The sequence below is a fragment of the Phascolarctos cinereus genome, unplaced genomic scaffold, assembly GCF_003287225.1.
Source record: "Phascolarctos cinereus isolate Bilbo 61053 unplaced genomic scaffold, phaCin_HiC Scaffold_3;HRSCAF=262, whole genome shotgun sequence".
Classification (NCBI taxonomy): Eukaryota; Metazoa; Chordata; class Mammalia; order Diprotodontia; family Phascolarctidae; genus Phascolarctos; species Phascolarctos cinereus.
This window is the reverse complement of record NW_027555736.1, coordinates 159920532-159947205: the sequence shown is the minus strand read 5'-3', so window position 1 is coordinate 159947205 and position 26674 is coordinate 159920532. Positions and strand designations below refer to the sequence as shown.

At 36.4% G+C, this 26674-nt stretch overlaps 1 protein-coding gene across 1 annotated transcript in view; it reads right to left on the bottom strand.

The window, feature by feature from the left end:
- The window catches only part of WDR72 (WD repeat domain 72), a 302460-nt gene that overhangs the window by 200788 nt on the left and 74998 nt on the right, over positions 1-26674 (bottom strand).

Sequence of the window (26674 nt, the reverse complement as noted above, 5' to 3'; positions counted from 1 at the left end):
CTACAACTCTCTAAGACTACCAGATTGAATCAGGATCTGCATCACTGGCAGGAAATCTCAACCTTGAAAAACTGGAGATGTGTTGATGTACGTAGCATATAGTAGAGACAGACACTTTTTACTTGGCCAAACTAGTTATTTTGCCCCTCAATGAACTTTTTCAACTGAGAATATATATGTGCATTTATTAAATGTCCAGTATCTATAAGTGGGCAGTGAATAAGGCATAGTGCTTGTGATTTCAATCCAGTTGGAAAGATAAACTTGATACACAAATAACTATAAGAGTAAATAAAATCTGGTAAGTATATGAGAGGTACCAAACTATGCACTAGAGGAGGGAGGGATAAATCACTCCTTACCTGGGGTTTGGGGGTTGGGGGGGAAGGGATCACGGAAAGCTTCATAGACAACAGATTTTAGAGGGGCACTGTAGATCATCAAGCTATGGAATTTCAAGGTAATGAAAAGTCACTGAAGCATTTTGATCAGGGAGAGGGCATGATTGTTTCTACATATTATTATATGACAGCAATGTATAGGATAGATGGTAAAAGACAGAAGGCTGGAAGATTGGTTCAAAGGTTACTGGATATCCAATGATTGGATAAAGACCAAGAGTATGCTGGGAAATGTTTAACAACCAGCTACCTGAAAAAAATGTATAGACACACTTTTAAATTTAATCCGCATTATTAACATTTTCCCTATCACTTTCTTCAGTCTAGACAAATCAACAGAACTACAACTCAATGTATCATATGCCTTGTAGATGCTTACACTAGAAATCTAATGATTGGCTCACAAGAGCCGGTTTGAACTGGCTCAAGCACATGCTAAGTCAAAGGGCTAAAAACTGAGCCATGTGAAGGTAATGAAATATCATTATATAATGAAAAGAATTTTGAAAGAATTTAGAGAAAACCATGAAGGCATGAACTGATATACTGAAGTGAAAACTTACACAATGCCAGTAATAGAACAGAAAACATTCAAAGTTATCATACTCATATACATTCAGTGACCAATCCTGATTTCAGAGGGCTGTTGCCACAGTGTGACTCCCTTCTCGTACAAAAAACCCCGGCAGAATAAAGGTGCAGAATAAGGCCTAAATTGTCAGACACAGCCAATGCATTTGTATTGTTTAATTATACATTTTTTTTTAACAAGGGAGGGTATTAATGGAAGGTAAGAAAAATCTTTGGGAAACGACAGTAATGAAAAATGAAAGATTAGTAATATTTTCTAAAAGTTTTAAAATAATCCAGATTAAAGGTAATGAGAACATGAACTAAGAGAAAGTAGTGGGAATGGAAAGGAGCTGGTGGACCAAAAAGATCCCATGTAGTTGGAATAAGTAAGACTTAATAATCAACTGGATATAAGCACTTGTGGAGTTAAAGGCATTATATGGTGAATGACTTTGAGAAAATAGTGGTGCCACTAATAGAAATATGGAAGTTGGAGGAACAGGTTAAAAGGAAAGAGCTTGATTTTAGACATGTTGAGTTTGAAGGCCTGGTATCTGTCAAAGAAGGAGAGGTCTAGGACCATAGGAAACAAAGTGCCAGAAAGGTCAGTTTATGAATTAAGTTCCTGTTTCTTATTCAACAGCAGTTATGTTTTCCTAGACTATCTTGGCAAGACAAAAAAAGTATTGTGATTTGAATGTTATCATTAACATAAGATATAAAATAGTTTTATCTATTATAATAGAAAAATCCCAACTCTGTCCCAAGAAAAAACCTCATTAACATTATAATAATACCTGAGTGATTCATTCATTTGTTCATTTATTTAAAAAAAATAACTCAGTTGGTACAATGGGTAGGGTCAGAAAGACCTGAGTCTAAACCCTGCCTCAGACAATTACTATGTGATCCTAGACAAGTCACTTAGCCTCTGCCTCCCTCAGTTTTCTCTTCTGTAAAACAGGGATAATAATAGCTGCCTACCTCCCAGGGTTGTTATAAGGATCAATGAGATATTTATGAAGAAATAAATATAACCTTCCTTCCTTTCTTATTTCTTCCCTTCCTTCCTGCCTTCCTTCTTTCCTACTTCCTTTCCTCCTTCCTTCCCTTCCTCCCTTCATCTCTTTTTCCTTTTCTTCCTTTTTTTCCCATTTCTCCCCTTCCTCCCTTTTTCCTTCCCCCTTTCCTTCCTTCTTTCCTTCCTCTCTTCCTTGCTCTCTTCCCTTCCTCCCTTCCTCCTCCCTCCCTGTTTTCCCTCCTTCTCTCCCTCTGTCCCTCCTCTCAGTAGCCACTGAAAGCTAACTAACTGCTGGTGATTAACTAGAGGGAAGGTGGTGGTGATAATACAAAAAGTCACTAGGCCATAGGGCCCAAGTGAATGGGCAAGTGCTTCCCCTTAAGTAGCTTAAGATGAAACAGTTGTGAAAGCCTTTGAATTTCTTTGTCTTCTCAGAGCTAGTTCTTAACCCCATCACCATTTTCTCATTACTCTTATTAGTCTATTTTCTCTATCTTAAAAAAAAAATTCTTGGATCTTTTTATTTTTCATCTCTGTCCCTCCTCCCCTACCTCTTTTATAATACCAACCCTAAATTGACCAGAGTGGACACAGTATAAGAGTATGTTAAGTAGTGTTTTAGAGACAAGGAATAGGTTATAGGCTAAAAACTGAAAATATGAACCTAATGCCATAATAGCAAGAAAAGATGGTCTCCTTAATGTGAAATGATATTTATAGTACACACAAGGGTATCTTCCTTGTTTTATTCAACAAATGTTTTCCTGTAAGTTGTTAATAAATCAAATTTCTGGAAAATGAATTTTATTATAAATGCACTAAGAAAGCTCACTATTCAAAGGAAGACTGCAAAGATTTTTTCCAGTAATGTAAACAACTAACCACAAATTTGTCAGTTTGGTAAATTCTGATTTAAAAAAAAAATCAGGGATTCTTAAAGGGAGACACAGGTATACACTGCAGTATGTCTGAAAGAGGATCCAAGATCACAGCAAAACGGTAAAACAGAGTGACACAATGACTCAGTTAAGGGAGAGGGTAAATTAAATCTCAGTGATATTCTTGACATCCACATTGACCCATCCCCCACTCTCTGGGTCATGCCTTGGGGGACTTAACCCTTTCAGAACTGTGAAACTTCCATTCTGGGGTCCATTCTGTTCTGATTTGTGTCTTTTGTGGCCCACTATACCTAGGCCTGCTTTAGCCATGCTTCACTCCATATCCCCCTCATTTTCACACAAGCCACCCTACCTTTGCACTCTTTAATGCCCTGGCTCATAACCATATTACAATTTACTCCCTTATGGATGACCGAGTGGGTAAGGTATAGGAACATGTCAAGCAATATTTTAGAAACAGGGAATAGGTTACAGGCTAAAAATAGTAAATATGAACCTAATACTATCATACTACGTGTGCTTCCCCCCAAAAAAAACATCCTCCCTAAACACCATTTATGGACATATATGAAAAGGTAAGCTTTTTGAGGGCAGGGACTCTTGTATTTATAGCCTCTGCAGTTATTATGGTGTTTTGCATATATTTTTAATGAATAATTTATTCATTCAAAAAGTAAAATTTTCATTGTCTATATTACTGACAGGAGCTGGCATGCATAATAAAAAATAAAAAGCTAGACACTCACTCTCACATACCCTCTAACCCTTATGGTCCAGTATCTCACCTAGAATATCCTTTATTCTCCCTAGAATGTCTCCATGTCTGGTAACTTTTCTCCCATTCTCCTTCAAGTCCTACTGCTTTCTACAAGATCATAGTAAACAGACAATTAAAATCAAATCTTTGAGTTAGAAACATTTTGACTGAAGTGAACTTTGAACTCTTAGCTTGAAAACCCTCAGTTATAAACTAACTGCTGGGTCCGGGAGCCCAGAGAAGAGTCCCATTTTAGTAGAAGAGGAAAGTTCCAAGTCATGGATAAGCTGTGATAAGATTAATCTACTCACAGTTAAGAAAGAAACCACTGTTCAAGTGTTTTCATATTTCATAGTATTTTACAGTTTTCTTTTAAATGTTCATTATTAGTAATAAAAACTAACATTTCCATATACAAAGAACAGAAAAGAGAGCTTTATATGAAACCAGTAATCTCCATTAATTATAGCATTTTAAAAGTAAATATTGCATTGAACATGGTAGTACCAATATAATCCTTCTTCTATATCACCTTAAGAACTTCCATCCAAATATTTTTAAATAATTTGTTAAAACTTTTTTCTTTCCTTCTCATTTTGAATCACTTCATTTCCCATGAAAATAATTCAATATCCCCCCTCATAAAAGCCTTTCCTTATGAGAAGGAATATATAGTCAAGTAAAATATATAGTCAAGTAAAACAAATCCACAAATTGGTCTTGTCTCAAAATGCATGTCTCATTCTGTACCTATAGTTTCTTACCTCTCTGTCAAGAGACGGTAAATATGAGATATCATTCGTATTCTGGAATCATATCTGGTCAGAGTTCTTAAGTCTTTCAAAGCTGTTTCCCTTTACAATATTGTAGTTGTTATACTAAAATTTTTTCATTGTTTGGCTCACTTCACTCTGAATGGGTTTATAAAAATCTTCCTGTCTTTTTTTTTCCTGAATCTGTCCTTTTGTCATTTCTTATGAAACAATTAATAATCAACTACATTTGTACACCATAATTTGGCTATTTTCCAATTGACAGTGAGTCACTTTGTTTCTAGTTCTTTGCTACAACAAAATGTTCAGCTACAAACATTTTTGCACATGTAGGTCCTTTGCCCATCTATTACCTCTTCAGGGTTCATACCTAGTGGTGATATCACTGGACCAAAGCGTATGAACAGGTTAGTGATTTTGAGGGTCTAGTTTCATATTTTCTTCCATAATGGTTAGACCACTCCAGAGGTTTATCAATAGTGTGTTGGTGTGTCTGTTCTCCTATAAGCCCATCAATAATGACTGCCATTATCTTTTTTGTCATATTTACCAATCTGATAGTGATATGGCAAAACATTAGACTTATTTTAAATTGCATTTTTTTTATTTTTAGTGATTCAAATCAATAGCTGGCATGTCTTCCTTCGAGATCTACCTGTTGTATCTTTTGACCATTTATTTATTCATTAAAGAATGACTTTTCTTCACATATTTTTGTACCAATCACCTAAACATCTTGGACATCAAACCTTGATCAAGAAATTTGCTTCAAAAAATTTTCCCAGTTAATCATTTCCTTTCTAGTTCTAATTGTGTTGACTTGTTTGTATGAAGTTTTTTTTTCAATTTTATGCAAGAAATGCATAAAATTCTTTTGCTTTCATTTTTTTCCCTTGTTTGGTCAAGATATCTCCATTTGGTATAGTAGATTGAGTTATGGACTTAGAATCAGGAAGACCTGGATTCAAATTCCATCTCTGATACTTTCTAGCTTTGCCACTGTGGGCATGTTGGGATCCATGACCCTTAAGGTTCTTTCCCATTGTAAATTCAGATAAGAGTAAAGTTCATGAGATTCCTCTGTGCCTTTCTCCATGATTGCATATTCTTCTTTCCATATACTCTAATTACAAGAAATAGAAAATTCCTCCTCATTTCTGCCTTAATGTGTCTTCCTAACGCACTTTCTCTCTTCTCTTAAAATAAACAAGATGAAATAAAACATCTACGCCCTGTGGTTTTTTTTAACTTCTTTTATCACCCTTGAATTCTGAAAAGAACTTTGCCTCATATACCTTATTAAAATATAATGAGTACATCATATTTGGTCCCTTCTAATTCCTCAAATGCATTAATTCTAGGTTTCTCTTGTCTGCTATGGTTTGTCTTGGAAGATTCTATTCAGTTCTCATGTTCTCAACAGGAATGCTTGATTAAAGGTTCTTTTTACCCCTGGAGGTATCTTTCAGGTAAAATTACTCTTGGTTGTAAGCTTTAATATTTTACCTTTTGGAATATCATATTGTTTGATATGTCAACCTGACTGTGGTCCCTTTCTTTCTGGCTGCAAGTACTCTTTTTTTTCTTTGACCAGGCAGCTCTGAATTTTGGGTTTGACTTTCCTGGTTGCTTTAAATTTGGGCTTACTTTCAGGAGGTTACCAGTGTATTCTTTCCATCTATTTTTACCTTGCCCTCTGGTACTAATAGATCTGGTCAATTTCATTCATGATTTCTTGAAAAAAATGGTATTCAAAGTATTTGTTTGGCCGTACTTTCCAGGAGTGTAACCATCCTTCAATTATTTTTCCTTGACTTATTTTCTGTCATTTGTTTTTTGATGGTAGACACCTTATGTGTTCTTCTGATTAAGTCTTTTGACTTAATTCTGGTATTTGTTTTTATGCAGTCATTGAGTTCTATTAAGTTTTTCAGAGATCCTACCACATGAGTTAGATTTTCCACCATCTGTTCTAAGCTAGTTATTGTCCTTCCCTTTTTTTTAACCAAGGGCTCTAATTTCATTTTTAATTTCTTTTTTTTTTCAGTTCTTCTTTCCTTTTATCCAATCACCCCTGAAGTCCTTATTTTCAAGCCATCCTCTCTAAGAGTCATGAATATATATACTTGTCGTGAAGTTACTCTCTTATTCTCATGCATACATTTTAGGCTTTTCTTAGCCCATAGTATTTCCTCAATGAACTCAAGCATTTTCTTTAATTTACTTACATATCCAGTCTTAATTCCTGGATTATACTTTGTGCAGTGTCAGCCTCTTCCCCTCTCACACTCTTAGATGTAGTGGGCAGTCCTTGCTTTGTCCTAGCTCTCTTATAAAACTGATGCCACTAGATGGAGTGGTTGTGACTACTACACTCTCTACCACAATTTCTCCCTTCTTCTTCACCTTCTTCTGGCCCCATACAAGCACTGGTTTCATCCAAACTCAGTCTTCTCCTAATATCATCTCCAATTGACAAGTGGCTTCATCCCTTGCTGTGTCACTGATAAGCCCAAATCAGATATCAGATAAATTAATGGATGGATGAAAAAAATACTTATTATTTTCAAAGCACCATGCTAAATAAATATTCCAAGAAGAAATTAGATGGAAAGGCCCGGTGAACCTGAGATTCAGAAGATTTAAGTGACTTGCTTGAGTTCAAATGGTTAATTAAATTCAAAAGCCAGGTAAACCTAATTTTCTTTTTTTCTTTTTTTGCTGAGGCAATTTGGGTTAAGTTAAACCTAATTTTCTTAACACCTAATTAGATGCATTTTTCTTTGAAAATTATATCTTTACCAAAATTTATACCTACAAATTAAGTCTTTAAAATTTATAGTGATTTCTTTCTGACAAAATAATTCTTTCAGCCTAATGGATTTTAAGAACTTAAACAGGCTAATTTAAATCAGCTTGCTTCACAAAAGAGACTCCCATTCAAATGATAAGTTATATGAAATGTTAGAGAGTATACAAATGACAAAAAAAATTCTATCCATTCTGGGGCAGCTAAGTGGCACAGTGGATAGAGCACTGGCCCTGGAATCAGCAGGACCTGAGTTCAAATCTGACATGAAGCACATAATATTTGCTAGCTGTGTAACTCTGGGCAAGTCACTTAACCCCAATTGCCATGCCTTAAAAAAATTCTATTCATTCTGTGAAATCTGGTGATTAACAATTTTAATATTAATGAATCAAATGTATGATTACATTTACCTAAAAATATGCATCCACAAAATTTACATACAAATGGAGATACTGAGTGATTCCTAGGAAATTAACTTTTCGCTGTATCTCAAAGCCAGAGGGCATTTGACAACACACACACACATATGACTATAACTACAAAATGGCATTTTCTAATTAAGTCTCTTACACAAATAAGCATTGATTAAAAATACAGCAAGTTTCATAGTCTTTTGTGAGAAAAGAAAACAGGGTAAGAATGATTTCTGTATTAGTCAAATTGATTAAATTGGGTTTCAAAGGAATATCTGACTGACAGCTGTAATAAAGCCACATATATCATAGAACCTGACCATTTGGTCCACTGGAAGATTTATTATTTATCATCAGTTACAGATGAAGTTCATTGCCTTGCTCACAGAATTGTATGGAGATCGACCTAGTGCCCCCTTCCTAACAAAACCATTTCACAGTTACTGCATCTTACTCCAGAAAATATATGAATGACTTGGGTTTTTGACCAGGGGCATGGGACCCTAGAGGTATCAAACTTGGTTAACTAGAAAATACCAGGAAGGTGGGAGGGAAATGAACTTGATACAGACTAAATTAAATAGAAAAGGATTTTTCCTACATATAAATACAACTTTATATAATACATAATATAGTTGTGAAGTCAAATGTTGATGTGTTATTTAATTCTGTACCTTACAAAAGTCCTGGTATAATAACAAACTCTCACAACTGGGCTGTGCATCAACCTTCTAACCCTTTAGGGTATACAGAATGTATTTTTAAAAAGTCAGCGACCACTGTGACCTTGACCCTCACTATGTCATAGCCTCCAGCACATGAAAACCGACTCTGGAATTTATCAGCTAGACCATACTCATCCACTCAAATCTAATTTTGATCAGTAACCTACAGAAAAAAAATAGGTAGGGAAAAAAGCAAGAAAAAACCACACCAATGGAAATTTTAAACCTCTGAAAGATGTAAGGACAAAGAGGTTACAAATTATAAATAAAAGGGTTTATCTTGTATACTTCTGGGAATTTTATTTTAATATTCTATTTCTCCCCTTACAGGAATGTGAAAAGAACCTAGAATCTGCTACAAACTAGAATTTTAATTATTAACCTTGCCTTTAACCTAAATATAGCTGTCAACTAACTTAGCAGGTAAGTTTTTTTTTAAGAAGAAATTTGTATTCTTGTCTTATGATACAGAATGTATTTGGGACTAAAAATTCCATACTGAACTAAAAACTAACATTTTTTAAAGTACAATGATAACTTATAATGGTGTGAAAGAAATAAATTCACTAATTTTTCAGAGATTCAAATTCTACTAATTTCTTAATTACTTTTTACCCTTTCACTTGGTTAAAAGGTTCATTACATATATGGATAGAGCAAACAAGAATATAGGGAGAGCACGTAGATGTTGGTGCAATGGAAAGCTCATATGCAGGGGTTCAAATCCTGACACTTCTACTTACAATTTATCAACTATGTGAGCTAGGAAAGTCAGTTGACCTCTCTGAAACTCTGTTTTCTGATCTCTAAAACAGGGGAGTTGGATTATATGCTCTTTAAGGTACTTTGGGGTTCTAAAACATAAACCTTCTAAATTTAAATCCTTCTTTTATGAAATCCCAAACCTCAATTTGGGATTATTTCCATTTTTTTTTCTATATTCTTAAACTCCTATTTAAGGATTTTGTCTTTTGTGGTTTTTTACTGGTCAAGGTAATTAAAAAAACAACAACCTAGAAATAACACTGATATTGATGACTGTTTTTACTGAGCTATGTGGGTTACAAACTAAGAAGGGATAAGTAGGTGATAAGTCTCTGCATACTAGATATACCGCAGTTTTGTTCCCTGTGATACTAGAGTTGGGAGTTACAGTGTGAGGTAGGCAAGGAACACAGAGTCCAGGTTCAAAAATACCTTCCCTATACATCTGAATATACATCACCATAAATCTGAATGATTTCCATATGGATTTACAATTTTCTCTTTGAAATTCAAAAGTTCTCCCCAAACTATCAATAAATCTCTCTTTAGGAGTTGTCGAGGGTTTTTTTTTTTAATGCTTACCTAAGGAAGAGCTTTAAATAGGGGTTTTTTGCTATTCAGTCATTTTCAGTCCTGTCTGACTTCATGACCCCATTTCCTCTTTTCTTGGCAAGGATACTGGAGTGGTTTGCCATTTCCTTTTCCAGCTCATTTTATAGACGTGGAACTGAGGCAAACAGCATTAAGTGACTTGCCCAGTGTCACGTAGCTAGTAAGCGTTTGTGGTAAGATCTGAATTCATGAAGATGAACCTTCTTGGTCTCAAGCCCAATGCTCTATCCATTTCACCACCTAGCTCCACTTTAAGAGAAATTACCTCATTCAGAAATACTACTTAGCTAAACTGCCCTTAGTGAACAGAGTTAAAAGGAAGCAACAACATGGAGGGCATTTGAGAAAGGGTAGGCCCAGTAGGGTTCTGGCATACTGGATAAAGGATTATACAAGGTCAATGGAGGACAAGAAAGAGAAAAGGGAGACAGAAAGTCTCTGAAAAGAATGTCATAATTTTAAACTTTTGTTCTGAGCCTCAGTGATGAATAGTGTGCCAGTGAAAATTCTCTCCATGTACCAATGGTACATGTGAGATTCCATGTTAAGACATTCTGGAACTCAGTAACTATTTGATAGTCTCCAAACCACAGGCAATTCAGTCCAATCCACTTTAATGTAATCAATAATATAATTCTTTTTAGTTCAGCCTTTTGTCTCTGCATCTACTTCCTCCTCCTGCTCTATCCTTTGTGTACACTCCCAACCCCACCAGAAAGGAGGAAAGAGGAAGAAAAAAGAGAACATAATATATATGCCATGGAAGGAAAGTGAATAGATAGATAGATAGATAGATAGATAGATAGATAGATAGATAGATAGATACAGATAGATTCACAAATAAACAGCACATTTTTTCCTTTGTTTTCTCTACCTCAAACTTGATACATTGCCAAGTAGATAATAATCATTCAACAACTATTGGATTGATGGTTAAAACCAAGTTAAAAGGGTGGGTAGAGAATTTCTAAAGTGGCCTCAATCATTTTAGGAGCACCCATTTACATACAAGCAACTGATGTTAATCATAAACTATGCTGTCCATTATGCAGTGCATTAGAATGAGAAGTAGATTTGGAAGATTGAGCTTTGATTGGAATGCTCAGACTGCTACTCAGATGGCTGTGTGACTTTAGACAAATTAGTTTACCTTTCAGTTATTTCTTCTACGAAATGGTGATCATGGGCTATTGAAGAAAGCACTTTGTAAAACTAAAAGTGCAATCGATGAGTGGGCATCCTTATTACTTAATATAAAGGAATTCTAATTGGTGATGTTTTAAAAATCTTGTTTCCAATAATGAAGCACTTGAATGTAATAAAAATGTATTTATTAAAATGCTATTAATATTAGTATAATTATAATTAATGTTATTGTAATACTATTATACAATGCTGTTGATTACTATTAGCATTAAAATATTTAAAATGCATTTATTTGCATTGTGACAGTGGCTAAAAGACTGGTCTTTGGGTCAGGAAGACTTTGGTTCATCAGAATCCTACCCACGATGAGAGAAGTGATTATTTCTCTCTCGTATTATTATTAATTATTAAATTGTTATTATATTAAATTAAATTATTAAAATTGAGGATACCCAGCTTTTTTACCCTGTCCAGTCTCTCAAGGACAGGGATATGGAAGATAGGATTTTCATTCTGGATTTTTGCTACTCTACCCAACTTGACCAGACTTCTAATCTAAGGGGAAACTCCCACCTGCTCAGGATTGGATGGGGGATAAATTCTTTGAATAGATTGCCTTAGGCTGGAGGTAACTTAGAAGTAAATGACATAATCAAAGTTCATTAGAATAGATTCAGCTCCTCATTGTAATATTCATTCTCTCATTAATTGTTAACCAATCAGAGTTGATTGCCACCCTCAGGAACACCCCTCTTCCAAGGGCATGTAAGTTGCGGGCCTGTTGCCATGATTGTCTTTGGCATTCAAGAATGCCATAGACTTCTTTTTATTAAAATGCTGTCATTATTAATAAAATGACTAATTACCCAGAAATTATGTCTTTTTAAATATCACAATGATACACATGGGGCTATGTGACCCCTCACAAGTCACTTGATCTCTTAATGCCCCAGGCAACTCTCTAGGACTGTAAGGTCTGGAATCATTGTTTATCTTAACTTTTAAAGGGTACTTTCTCATTTGAAGTGCCCTGTACTGATAAAAATCACAGATCAGGGTATACATACGTATGTAGGTATATACATACACAAACTACAAGATAAAAATTGTTGAGTAAAGTTATATTGAGAATATAAACAGTAGCGATGCCTTAAATGGAATTGAAATAAGAAATTTTGACTAAATATTTTATTTGGATTCCTTAATTCCAACTATGAGGTAATTTCATGTTTTCTTTCCAGATAGAGAAAACTATTGTAGTTCTACTTTTGAAATCACATGATCCTAAGGCACTTTCAAAGCATGCCCATCACCACATTCTATTTAAATTCTTCTTCTTACTACTCTAACAGTTTTCATCTGTCAGAATTTCTCCAACGGTGGTCTCTAGGCTAGGCCTGTGGGAGTATAGTCATCATCAATGATATATTAAGTATTATCTGTGTGTAAAGTGCTATGCAACGGACTATACAGAATTTGAATTAAAAGTGAAGGTCTCTGACCTCTAGAATCAATCAATCAATAAACATTTATTAAGCACCTATTAATCACCATATATAAACATATGTATACATGCATATTTATAGAACATAATACATTTGCACATGTAAATAAGCATGCATGTATATATAAACATATATACATGCATATTTATAGAACATAATACATTTGCATATATAAATATGCATGTATGCATGCATGAATAAATATACCAGTATGCATATATTTCAAATGTCATAGGAATTACAGAGATCATATCATAAGAGCTTGAAGAAACCTTAAGGCTCCCTCCTATTACAGATGAGAACCTGAGGGCCCAGAAAAATTAAATGATATCACACAGATAGGTCACACAGATACTAAATGGAATCTCCCTAAGATGAGGCTACTCAATTAGTACCAACTGGGAGAATGGGAGGCAGTTTTGCCCTATGGACTTTATTGGCTTCAGGATATTGTCCATCAAAAACATTTATCTGTCATTTCTGAATGTCTTTGACATTCAGATCCTACTCTGTCTTCTATTTTATCTCCACCTATAAAGAACTATCCTTATCCTGGTTTGGACACTAAAAAGAACTCATCCAAAAATGTCAGCACACAGAAGATTTGCATTCATACTAACAAAAGAAGAACCAAATTATTTTAAAGTGGTTTTATACTCATCTTGTGATTGCAAGCAAATTAAACTAAACAATAAATTGACTGGTCTTTGCTTTTGCTTCCTTGTATACAAAGAAAAAAACAAACCAGGTTTTCTCCTAGAGAGTTCACTGGGATCCCAGAATGTTGCTGACTACACGACATGTTAGTTACTCACAAAAAACTACTGTACAGTTTCAAAATAAGCAGTGACCCCAATCTGTAGATGAAGCCCAGGTGTAGTGGCATAGCCTGAGGGCTACCTGTAGCATGACAGAAAACTGTGCTGATGAGGCGATTTGCTAGCACCCTGGCACACAACAAGGTAAACCTCTTTCTGCCCAGGCTTTTTTTTAGTTCAAAGCTCACCTTCTCCAGGAAGACCTCATTGTTCACCACAGTGTTTTGTTCATCATTCTCTCCTTCCCTTATACCCTACAGGCTTTTCCATTTCCCTGGCCTGAACTCTCTTCTCACCTCTGTCCAAGAAATCTGTAGGGTCCTTCAAAGCACAACTTATTTGTCACATCCTTCCTACATGAGGCCAAAAAGTTGCATATGAAAATTACTTTGTTCTTTTTTTGGGGGGGGGTTAGGGTATAAGAGTGGGGAGTGGGGAAAGACAGAGTCTACCTATCTCACCCAAGGCTGTAAATATAGCTGCCACTCCCAAGACTGCTCCCACTGCTGTTTGGCATGAAAGCTCTGAATGACTTCTTTTTCTGAACTGGACCAATTTGCTCCCTCCTTAGGCAGCTTGGTAGCCCTGAGGCCTGGAAGTGGGGTGGGGGGCTCACTATGTGGTGCCAGGCTTAGTGTGGGATACCCACTCAGCTTTAGCTCTACTGTAGCCCAGAACTCCTAAGGTCAAGTGAACTACCAGCCTCAGTTTCCGCAGTAGCACAGACTACAAGTGTACAGTACTTAGCCTGGCTGCAAACAACTTTGTATTTGGGTATGCCTCTAACTGACTTTCATTGACAGTTGTATTCTGCCAGTAGAATATAGGCTGCTCAAGAGCTGAGGCTGTTTTAATTTGGCCTTGCCATCCCTAGTATCTGGCACCAACTGTGTCCTCAATGAATGTCTTTTGAATTGGACTATGGGATGCTTTTGAGATCTTTTTCGAGTGTGGATTAAATTACTTGTTTACGTGGATGTACTGTATTATTTCCCCATCACAATAGAATGCAAGCCCCTTAAGAACAGGGGCCATTTTCTTTTTAGCTTTGTATCTCTTCCACTTAAACATTGTCTGACCCTTAGTTAGTAGTGGGTGCTTAAAAATTAAATTGAATCATACGGGTATGAGATCTTTTTTCTTATATGAATGTTGGAAATCTTCCTCTGAACCAGAGGTTCTTAAACTTCTTTGTACCACAGACCCCTTTGTAAGTCTGATTAAGGACCATGTGACTCTGCCATCTCACTTGCAGCTGAAACCTTGCATGTGTTGTCTTCCCCATTAAAACAGGAACTCATCGATTGGAGGAATAATCTTACTTTTCTATTTGTATTCCCAGCACTTAATACAACACTCTGTATGTTGTTGTTGTTCAATCATTTTCAGTCACGTCCAGCTCATCTTGACCCCAGTTGGCATTTTCTCAGCAGAAGTACTGGAGTAGTTTGCCATTTCCTTCTCTAGTTCATTTTACAGATAAGGAAATTGAGGCAAATGGGATTAAATGATTTGCCTAGGGCCATAGAGCTAGTTAGTGTGTGAGACCAGATTTAAACACATGAAGATTAGTCTTCCTGACTCCAGTCTCAGCACTCTATTTTTCCACTGTGCCACCTAGCTGCCCCAGTAGTAAGCAATTAATAAATGTTCTTTTTTAATTCACTCATTTATTCATTCATTCCTCCAACTGCACTTTGACAATCCCACTTACCTTTTATGTATTGGATGAGATTAGATCATAAGTTTCCCATTAGATCAAAAGCTCCTTTTGGACAAGGACTGTCTTTTGCCTCTTTTTGTAGCTCCAGTCCTTTAACACAGTGCCTGGCACATAATAGGGGCTTAATAAACACTGATTGATTGATGGATTGATTCTAGAAGACAAAGACCTTCCCTTTTAATTCAAATTCTACGTAGTCCCCAACATAGCACTTTATGCACTTAATATTATCATTGAGAATGACAATACTCCCATAGGCCCATCCTAGAGACTGTTATCACAGAAACTCTGACAAATGAAGACCATTAGAGTAGTAAGAAAGGGAGTTTCAAATAGAACAGGATGATAGACATGTTTCAAAGTGCCTTAGGATCATGTGACTTCAAAAGTAAAACTACAACAGTTCTCTCTGTGATAGAAAAACATAAAGTCATCCTATGGCTGAAATTATGAATTTCAAATAAATGTTTAGTTGAAAATTCTTATTTCAATTCCATTTAAGGCCATTTGCATCCTCAGTATGAATTTTACTCAATAATTTCTACCTAATAGTTTGTGGAGTTTTTTTAGTTCCCAAATCTCGTGAACTTTGTCCATTTCATAGTATTTCAGAATTGAAGTTTCTCAGGGTGCCACTTAGTGGGGTTTTGTTTACCCTTGTGTTTGAAGACTGCTAACCCAAGTTCTAAGTTATAAGCTACGGGCTCCAAACCTGAATTCATTTACTCATTCAGCAAACATTCATCAAGCACTATTCTAGATAGTTAAGATGATGCAGACATAAAGGAGACATAGTCCCGAAATTAGTTCTCAAGAAGACTGAGGCAAAGGAAGACATCACTACAGAAGCTACTTTGTAGAATGAAATGGTAAGTGATTTGGGCCATTCAAAATATCCCAGATTTATAAGGCAAGACTAAAATAAGGGCATGCCATCAATTTCTCTAGTGGTCATGTAGAGTTTGATAATTAAAACAAATGTGTATTAAATATAGGAAAAAAAAGAATCTGCTCACTTGCTGAAGGTCTTCATTCTACACACTGTTTTCCAGCTTACAATGTGTCCTTTGCTTTCTCTTTTTACTTGGTCCATCCTTGGAAACACAAAAGACTTCCTATCAAGCCTTCCCAAATGAGTTTATGGTAGAAGGCAGAAATCATTGGTGCTCTCAGATAAACAAAACGCACCTAATGTCCTTTAGTCTCTCAACCAGATTAGAGGGCCTATTTTCCCAGAGACCTATAATCATTACAGTCCACTGAATCTAACCTTTCCAATCTTTTCTGTGGCAGCTGGTTATTGGGAAGTTGCTAGGGAATTGAAAGGAGTCAGCTTGGGGAAAGGCAGATGGCTCCTTTGGGCTTATCTCAGCTAAACATTGCAGCTGTGATACCCACAGAGGCTCCCAATGTCTCAGAGCTTCCACAGAGGGTGCTTGCAGAAGGGAGTTCTCCTAGGGTAGTCTACAAAGCTGTTAGCCTAAAATATTCCAATTCAGCTGTTGTTGCTAGAGAATATGTCTGGACATCTAAATCAAGAATCCTTTCCATATGTTTGACCAAAGCAAGAGGGTCAGCTGAAGCTGATCCCAGTATTCCAGGTCTGGTATTAGTCATATTTACCTTAACAAAGAACAGGAATGGAGAGACTACAAAAGAAAACAATGAAAAGCAATGAAAAGCAAGATTTAATTGGTTAAAATAATTCTAAGTACAGAAAATATTTCTTTTTACCATTAGAATGAAATTATGTTGATTTTCATATTGTTTTCTGAGTATACAAAATGTTCCAAAGACATCCTACACATACTACAATAATACTCCTAATATTAGCATATTAGGATGCTTTCAGATATTAGCAGAGTTATATTAAAAGTCAAGTTGAAAAATATTCCCATTAATACATGGATCAAATACTGCTTTGAAGATGTGGGAAATGCATCTTATCAGATTCAAGTTAAATCAGTGGCTTAATGACACTTGTAAATGCAGACAGACATTATTAAAATCTCACAAGTATTAGCCAACATCCCAGAACTTGTAATGTAATAGCTTAGGGTAAAGAGGTCTAGAACTGTTAAAACAAAGACGCACGAAAAAGACTTTCACATTTGAGCATGTTGGAAAGTAAAATTACTTGTGCTTGGTTTTCTTTCAAAAAACACCAACTGTGTTATCAAGATAAGGGAAGGCTACACATTTTGTTTTTGTTTTTGTTTTTTTAATCTTGACAAAGCTTAAAAAATGAGATGAAAAGCAACATGTGTTAATTTTCCCCTAGGCAGAAGGAGAAGGAAGCTAGGCGGCAGAGTGGATAGAGTACCAGGCCTGGAGTCAGGAGGACCTGAGTTCAAATCTGGCGTCAGACACTTACTGGCTATCTGACCCTGGGCAAGTCACTTAACCCCATTTGCCTCAGTTCCTTATTTGTAAAAAGAGCTGGAGAAGGAAATGGCAAACCACTCGAGTAACCTAGTCAAGAAAACCCCAAATGGGGTCACGGAGAGTTGGACACAACTGAAATAAATGAACAACAGCAATATAGGCATGGACTCTCACCAACAACACAGAGCATGGTAAAGGGAGAGTCCAAGTGTCAATGTCAGGGCTCTGTCATTAGGGTCCTAAGATAGATAATTTGTCTCTAGCCATAATGCAAGCAAGGTTAAAATCTAGCTCTCATATTTCTTTATTTTGCTACTCTAAAGAATCTTTCATTTCAACAGTATGGATATTCCCTTAATATTACATCTAATACCTCAAAGGCTATAAATAAAATCTGATTATGCTCTGGCTTCATGTTTATGTGTATCAGAACGACACAATTGCCATAGATGAATGAAATCAAAGGGTCACAGTAGGTCAGAAATTGTGAGTAATCAGTAAAGACTTGTTAAAATAGCAGACATAGTAACCATATACATATATATTGCACGTAAATATATACATACACATGTATATATGGATGCATGCATAGTGCAGAACTGTGATTTCAGAGAAGGAAACTTCCTCCATTTGCTCACTTGCTTATGTTCTTCATTTATCACCACAGATTAGGACAGATCGGCAGTTCAGAAACTACTTTAAGTCTCAGAGTTGTGGCTTGAGGCACTGAGAATTTAAGTAATTTGTTTGGGATATGCAATCAGTATATGTCACACTTGAACCCAGGTTTTCTTGACTCAGAAGCCACAGTGACTCTCAAATAGATTGTAAAGCTGAGTAATTACAAAAGATTGTAAAGCTGAGTAATTCTATTGTAAGTAATTCTGTTAGCTCGTGAGTTCCATTGGTACTCTCACAATTTCAAGAAGACATGAAGAAAGTCCCCAGAATATTTAGTAGACTCCCTGTGTCAAATGTATGGGAAGATGTGAAGAATAGTCACGCAGTATAATCAGGCTTGGATTGGTTGGTGTTTGAATCACTGGAGCAAATACTCACACAATAAGATCATAGGTCCACTGGAGTTTTAGAGTATTGAAGTGAGATATCGAGGTAGAAATGTCACTTAGATAATAAGAAACATCTGGATTTAAGGGAGCTGATAAAGGACAGACCTTAAAATGAGTGTCTAAAATTCTGAAAGGCAATAATGTTCCAACACAGCCTTTGGAAGCTGCAGAACTCGAGGAGCAGTAGACAAAGTGCCCCATAAATGACCGCACAACTTAGAGAATCTGGACCCAGAATTCTGTGTCTCCAAGAAGTTTACAAGTGCTCTTCCTATCCAGTCCTCTGAGGATTACTCACCACCTTCTAATTAACTACAAGAGGCAGTAGTAGAAACTGGCTAACTCCAGCTGAGGCCCAGGTATCCCCAAAAGGCTCAATTTCCCCAAAGCCCCAATTCATTATATCCCTACTGTATGATTTCTTGTCTCATTCTTTAATTGTTACATGAGTATAAATCTTCTTTTCCCTAAAGATTGAAACTCCTTGGAGGTCAAGGCCCCTTCCTTGAACCTTTGCATCTTCCACAGGGCCTAGGACAATGCCAGTCCTCAATAAATGCTTCAGGAGCTGATTTGGATGGGGCATGGGAGAAAAGGAACTTCAGAGACAAATAGGCAGCCTGAGAAGGAAGAATTACCAAGAGACCAAACAGAAACCTCAGCACTCATGAAAACCTCAGAATGTACAAATACAGGAAAAGTTCACAATAAAACCTTTTTTGATTCAAAATAGCAAATTATAACAAACTTCTAAGTACCAGGACATAGGAAGGAGGTGGGGGAGGGAAGGATAAAGGAAACAGTTAGCAAATGGAGAATACCAAATATATTAGGAATAATAATACCAATAATAATAATGATAATAAAGAAAAAACATTTTGGGAAAGGTAATACATGAAAATCATGCCTTGCCCTTTAAAATAGGATATATTTTTCTCTGAAAAATCTCCTCATACTAAGAGGACTCTATAATCTACAAAAACAAAATAATGCATCTACGGAAAAATGAGAAGAGAGATTATGATATGTAAGATGCTGCAAATCCAAATACTATCTTTAAGGTAAATATACTGAAAGTTGGAGGAAGCTGACTATGCTGACAAGGCAGGAACCAGAATCTAAATTTGTACTTGTTTCTACCCAACAGAGAACCCGACAATAAAACCAGGAAAAAAATCCATTTCTTTACCATTTCAAGATAGGATAACACTAGGCCTCACAGGTTTCAGAGATAGAACTGATCCTTCATAAAAAAATTTTTTTTTAAATTTATTTTATCTTTATAGTAGTACAGACTAAATAGGCCAGGATGAGGGTGGGCCAATAAAATTTGTGGAGTGGAAAATTACTTCTTGATATGGCGACCTTACATGACATTTTGGTGTGACAAGGCATGAATTTTAAACTACTGCAATACTATTTTGGCAAAGCTGATTACATACTTTTTGAAAATTGTGCTCTCTGTTTGGCTCAGGTGGCTCCAAATGATGGCAACCACCTAAATGCTGGGCACTTTGTGAAAATATTTTGAGAATATTTGCATTTAAGGGACATAAGCTATCCAGTCCTTCTCAGCAGTTTTCTTAAAGATACATGTTTAATATGATTTGAAACTGTGAAAGTAAAGAAATACTCATTTCTCTGATATCATTATAAACACGGCAGCACATATAAGTAGATTTTCCAATAACTCCCTTTAAGGGAGAGCCAGTGTAGTCAAGTGTGGAGGGACCACTTTAGGGTCTAAGAATATATGGGTTTAAATTCTGACTCTGGTAAACAGCAACTGTGAAACTACTATGTGAGTCACCACCTTCAGTGCCCTATGGAAATATACTGCTCTAAGTGCCCAATTCCTTCTAACTTAGTAGAATGGGTATAGTTGACCCTTCTGTAAAATTGCCTTTGAGAATCCAGGTTCACTGCAATATCACGATGAAGGCATGAAAGAAATGACATAGCTGAAATAGTCATCATGAAATCAGGGACTGTTTGATGTTGTCTTCGTGTCCCCAGCACCTAGCAGAGTGTCTGATGTCTGATAACAAATTTAAGACATTCTTTTGATTGATTTTTGACAGTATCCTTCAATCCCAAATTCTGATATCCCTTAGTCTCTATGTGAGTTTGGAACCCCTTATAAAATCATCTTGCCACCTCAAAGAAACTTTCATCCCTGGGCTTCTGTCCTGACTGGTGACTACATCTCCTAAAACAGAGGTGTCAGACACACAGCCCAAAACATTCCTGAGTACAGCCGAAACCAGATTAAAATGTAATTGGGAAACACTTATCAAAATAAATAAAAGTACAAAAGGATATAGTGTTAATATGTGGTTTTCTAAGTCATGTGGCCTGCAGGGATTTTTATGTATGGTTTGGTGGCCTATTTCTTTTGGAAATACCACTACAACAAGTCCCAATCACTATGCTTCACATTATTCCTTGTTATTTAGGCATCTCCTCTACTATCCTTGCCACCCACTGGACAACCCAAAGTGCCATGATTTACTTCTACAGGCTCTCCAATCATTTCCTCTCTGGGTTCTTCATCCCCTTCTAGTTTGGGAAACATGAACCATGATCAAATCAACTCTGGCATATTTGCTGGATAGGAAGTATCAACCTACTCCCCATTCACCACCTTGAAACTCCAAATCAAATACCCCGTTCCTGGCCACCACTGCCCTTTATGTATTTTCTCTCTTATTTGAATATAAACTTCTGAGGGGCACAAACCATCTTTGCTTTCATTCTTGTATCACTAGTACTTGGCACTTAATCATCCGTTTTAAATGCTTTTTCATTCATTCATTCAATCAATTATTACCATCCATCTGAGGGCAAGAGGTGCTACATAGCTCCTGAAAAGGACCTGGAAGCAAGAAGACATGGTCATAGCAGGCATCTGTGTGCGAAGGCCACTTAAGACTTGGATTCATTTGACAGGAATTTCCTATGTACTGCCGCTAATGTTTTGTTGATGACCTAATAGCTGTTACTTGGCTGTACATTAATATATTTACTTTTCTACATTTTCTCTTGCATCTAGGTATGATTTCTGCTGATAATATTCTTGCTACTCAGAGCCCTCTCAATTATTTTGCCATAGTCTTAAGAAATCAGATGACCAGAGTTGTTAAAACTACATATAAATTAAAAGTTGATAAGGTAATAGTAATGCTCTGAGGGTAACTCATAGAATCAGTCACAGGAGAATTGGGAAGGTACAGAAGGCCTTGATTGCTTATAATTCTCCTTCCAAAGGGTAAAGATTGCCAGAATTTTGACTTTAGGATGCTACTGTTTAATTACAATTACAATAATAGGTCCCATTAGAAGATTAACATTACAATTTTTTAAAAATAAAGTGTCAAGAGATTGAATCTTCGTACACAAACCCTGTTCACCTAATATCTCATATTGAACAATAGGGATTTAATCTGGAGTGTCTTGTCATTAATAAAATAATCTATCTGAAATTGGAAACAATTTTATGCCATGAAAATTTCTCCACTCATCTTGTCCTTAACAGGAGCACACAGTCCTTTGAAAGAATAGTTTTTATCTTATACAATCTTATCTGAGAGTCAAGATTTATTCCTGGCTTGTATTTCAGAAAAATGAGTATTAAATTATTTCTATTGTGTTCCAGAGTGATGGGGGTGACAAAGCTGCCCAGAGTTGTCACTGCCCAACACACTGTAGGCACTCAGATATTAATCAATAATGACATCTCCTATTTTTCCCCCTCCTATCTAGAGCTCAACATCATAGGAAGGTTAGCAAATCAATACACAAAACTGGATAGCCCCATCACTCCAAGTCCAGGAATACTGCTTTGTTTAGTAAGGGGGAGAAAAAGATACTCAAAGTTATATGCGTTCTCTATTTCTTCTGTCTATCCTTTTAAAGAAGAGCATTTTAGCCTGACATCTAAGACTTTATTCAGATTGTCATCTAACAACACCATTATTATGTCTCTTTGAAATCAAAATTGGGTAGAGGTACATAGGCGTGAGACATACAAAAGAAGAAGAAAACTTGTAGTGGCTCATTAACTCTATCAAGTTCCACACTATTGAGCTTAATGCTATGAAAGGATATGAAATAAATATGAAACACAGTCTCTGACTTGAAGGCTTACAGTCTGGTTACCTCGCTCTCCCTGGCCCAGTCCATTGCTAGTTATAAAGTACAACGCCAACAAGAACTACTAAAGAAAGACTCGGAGAGGATACCTTCTTTCCTTTAAAATTGGGAAAACAATTCAGATGTTAGGACTGCATTTTATGAAAATGGGCCCCAGCTGAAACTTTTGTTTTTGTTTTCTTTTTTTAAAACTACCATAGGGGAGCCAGATGAGTTTCCTGGGAAAATTATACCTTATAAATGTCCATTAGAAGGAGATGATTTATCAACTTATATATTTTGAGTATACAAGTATATTCTCTGTGTGACAAAGATCATAGAATCCCAGATTAAGATCTGGAATGGACACTAGAGGGGATTTAATCCAAACCCCTCATTTTGCAGATGAGGAAATGAAAGCCTGGAAAATTTAAGTGAATTGGCCAAGTAGGTGGCAAAACCAGGATTCAAACCCAGGCCCTTTGATTCCACATCCCAGCTTTGCTACTTGGTACCTGTTAACCTCATACAGATTGTTTAACCCTTGTAAGCCCCAAATTTTGTGTCTGTAAAGTGAAAGGGAGAGAATAGATGAGGATTGAATTAACTTTAAGGTCCCAAAAAACTACCATAAGTAATTTTTAAATCATTCATGAGAAGTTCCACATACAAATATAGTAGTTATATTAAAGCATGGGTATTATAACTACTAGCTGGAATAACTAAGCAAAATTGTGCAAGAGGTAAACTCTTTCTTTGTTTCTCTCTCATATCACACTTATGATTCCATTTGTCCTTACCATCATCATTCAACACTCTGACCAGCTCCTGCAATATTTTTTTTCCCCAAGTGTCCAGGAATTAATGAAAAGCTACCCTAGAATAGCAGTTACTAATGAGTCATTGAGAGTCAGCTAAGTGGCAGGATGGATACAGCACTGGGCCTGGAGTCAAATCCAAGTTAGATACTTACTAGTTGTGGGACCCTGGACAGGTTGCTTAATTCTGTTTGTTTTAGTTTCCTCATCTGCAAAATGAGCTGGAGAAGAAAATGGCAAAGCACTCCAGTATCTTTGCCAAGAAAACCCCAAATGGGGTCACAAAGAGTCAGACATGACTAAAATACCTAAAGAACATCAAGGAGTTATTGACACTTTGGTGTGAATTGTTAGTGAAATACATCTTCTAGAGTCCAATAAATACTAATCATTGGTTCCAACAGCAGAATTTCAGAGTAAAAAGCAGTAATGATTGATGGAAGGTTTCAAAGGACAGAGATTGTGAGGAATATTTGAGGGTATTAAGCATTTCACACTTATCAAGTAAGTGTGAAAGTGTTCTGATAAAGTAAAAGAGTATGGTATTACTTTCACAACTCAGGCCTTCATCACCTTTCACCTGCTCTATTATAATAGCTATCTGATTATTCTCCCTGCCTCCTTCCCTTTCTCTCCATTTCAACCCATCCTTCAGAAAGATGACTTTCCTAAATGAGTAGTTCTGACCATGTCACATACCTTCCTCCCCTGCCTACACACACACACACACACACACACACACACACACACACACACACACACATAATAAACCAGGGGCTCTCTAGGATCAAATACAAACTTCTATATTTGGTGTTTAAAGCCCTTCATAACTTAGCCCTGTGCTTCGTCTCTAATCTTCTTACTCATCATTCCCCTATAGGTACTGTGTGAACTGGCCACATTGGCTTACTTGCTGCTCCTTCAGTGTGACATTCCATCTCCCCTGTTCTCATCTCTACCTCCTGTAATCCCTGGTTCCTTTAAAATTCATCTTAAATATGCAACAGGAGGCCTCTTGTGATATCATTCCTCCTTTTCCTCTCCTCCACTGCTACTGACTTCCTCTCTAAGGTTACTTTCAAGGATATGCAGGTAAAAGTTTAACAACCAGCTTCCAGAGGAAAAAATGTATAGCAGGATATACTTTTAAGTTTAATCTGCATTATTAGCATTTTCTCTATCACTTCCTTAAGTCTAGATAAGAAATCCAGCAGTATCTCATATGTACCTATTTATATACTTGCTGTCTATGTTCATTAGAATGCTCCTTGAAGAAATAGATTTTGGGGGCAAGGAAAAAAGAGAAAGAAAGCAAGAAAGGAAGGAAGAAAGAAAATATAAGAAAAGCAGGAAGGAGGAAAGAAAGGAAGAAAGAAAAAAGAGAGAAGGTGAGAAAGACAAAAGGAAGAAAGAAGGAAAGGAAGGAAGGAAGGAAGGAAGGAAGGAAGGAAGGAAGGAAGGAAGGAAGGAAGGAAGGAAGGAAGGAAAAAGATAAGAAAAAAGAAAAGAAAGGCAAAAAGGAGGAAAGGAAAGAAGAAAAAGAGAGAAGAGAAGAAAGAAAAAAGAAAGGAAGGAAAAGGAAGGAAGGAAGGAAGGAAGGAAGGAAGGAGAAGGAAGGAAGGAAGGAAGGAAGGAAAAAGAGAAAAGGAGAGAAAGAAAAAAGGAAGAAAGGAGGAAGAATGAAAGAAAAAGAAAAGCAATGAGGTAATGCAATGGATAGCATGGTGGACTTGAAATTAAGAAACCCTGAGGTCAAATTCTATCTCAGATACTTACTGGCTATGTGATATTGGATTAGTCATTAAACCTCTCTTAGGTAACCTAAACTTCATTTTCATCATATGCAAAATAGTAACACCCACCTCATAGGGTTGTTCCAAAGATCAAATAAGATAACAAATATAAAGCACTTCAAAAACTTTTAAAACTCCATATAAATATTAACTATGATTACAGTGTATATATCTGACTTGCCATGGTATACAATTGTCAGTCAACAAGCATTCATCAGTCACCTATTATGTGCCAGGCACATAGCTAAGTTCTGAGAATACAAAGAAAGGTAAATAACAGTCCTAGCTCTCAAGGAGCTCAGTCTAATGCAGGGGACAACATGTGAACAATTATGTAGAAATACAACATATACAGGATAAATTAAAGATGATTAATAGATGGAAGACATTAGCATTAAAGGGAATTAGGAAAAGGTTCTTGTACAAAGTAGAACTTGCAGTGAACCTTGAAGGAAACTCAGGAAATTGAAGCAGAGATGAGGAGGGACATCGTTCCAGGCATGGGGGACAGAACTAATTTGGCTTCATAATCCTTGAGGCTTAAAACATATTGACATGATAAAAACTACAGGCAAACTCATGAACCATTCTGGTAGCAGGTTCTTTAGTCAGTGCAGGAGTTCTATCCATTGGGACAGAGGACAGTGGAAGACAAGGCAGGTGAGGATTGCAGCATATATGTCTTTCATATTTTGGCAGGAATCAAAGACGGGGAGGGAGCGGTGGGGAGGATGGAAATTGGGATAGGGGATATTGCAGTAAGGGACTATAATTTGAGACAAGTGATGTTTCATCACCTAGCTATGACTAATCTTTCTTATACACTGGCCTTTAAGGATCTTAGCTGCAAAAGGAAGCAAGACCCATAGTCTGGCACAATCTCCATTTGGGTGGGAGAACACAGCTCCTGAGTTAGGAAAAGGTGGAAGTTTTATCACAGAATCTCTGGACTCTCTGTAAAACCATGTGAAACAACAGGGTCCCACAGAACCCTGTTTGAGAAATGCTAGTATAAACCATTCATTCTGTTAATAGTATCCAGTATAAAACCATTACTGATTAATCAATAAAAACTCATGTGGGAGTTTCACTGAAATGTACTTTTATAACAACTCATTTGCTCACATTCATTAATTACCCTGTCTCTCCTGTTATGCTTCCAGGATTTACCTGAAATGAGTGATCAACCCATTGTTGATCAAAGAAGTATAAGATTTCAGGCAACCAAGGAGTTGGTATGCCACATTTCCTGCTCTTTGGATTGTCATCTTCCCTGTCCCAAACACCTAGCACATACAAGGTTCAGTGAGAACACTCAGCTCTCAGCTTTCCTGACTGGACTTTTGTCAGCTTTGCAATTAATGATATTCCATTATTAAAAATCAGCAATTAGCCCAAAAGGTTGCTGAGCTTGTGAGTGTGTTGAAGGAGGAAGAATCTAATGATAATTTGAGATGAGTAGGACACTAAATTTCTCTCTTGTTAATAATTAAAGTAGATAACTTATGTTTTTATTTATAGCCTCCAGAAA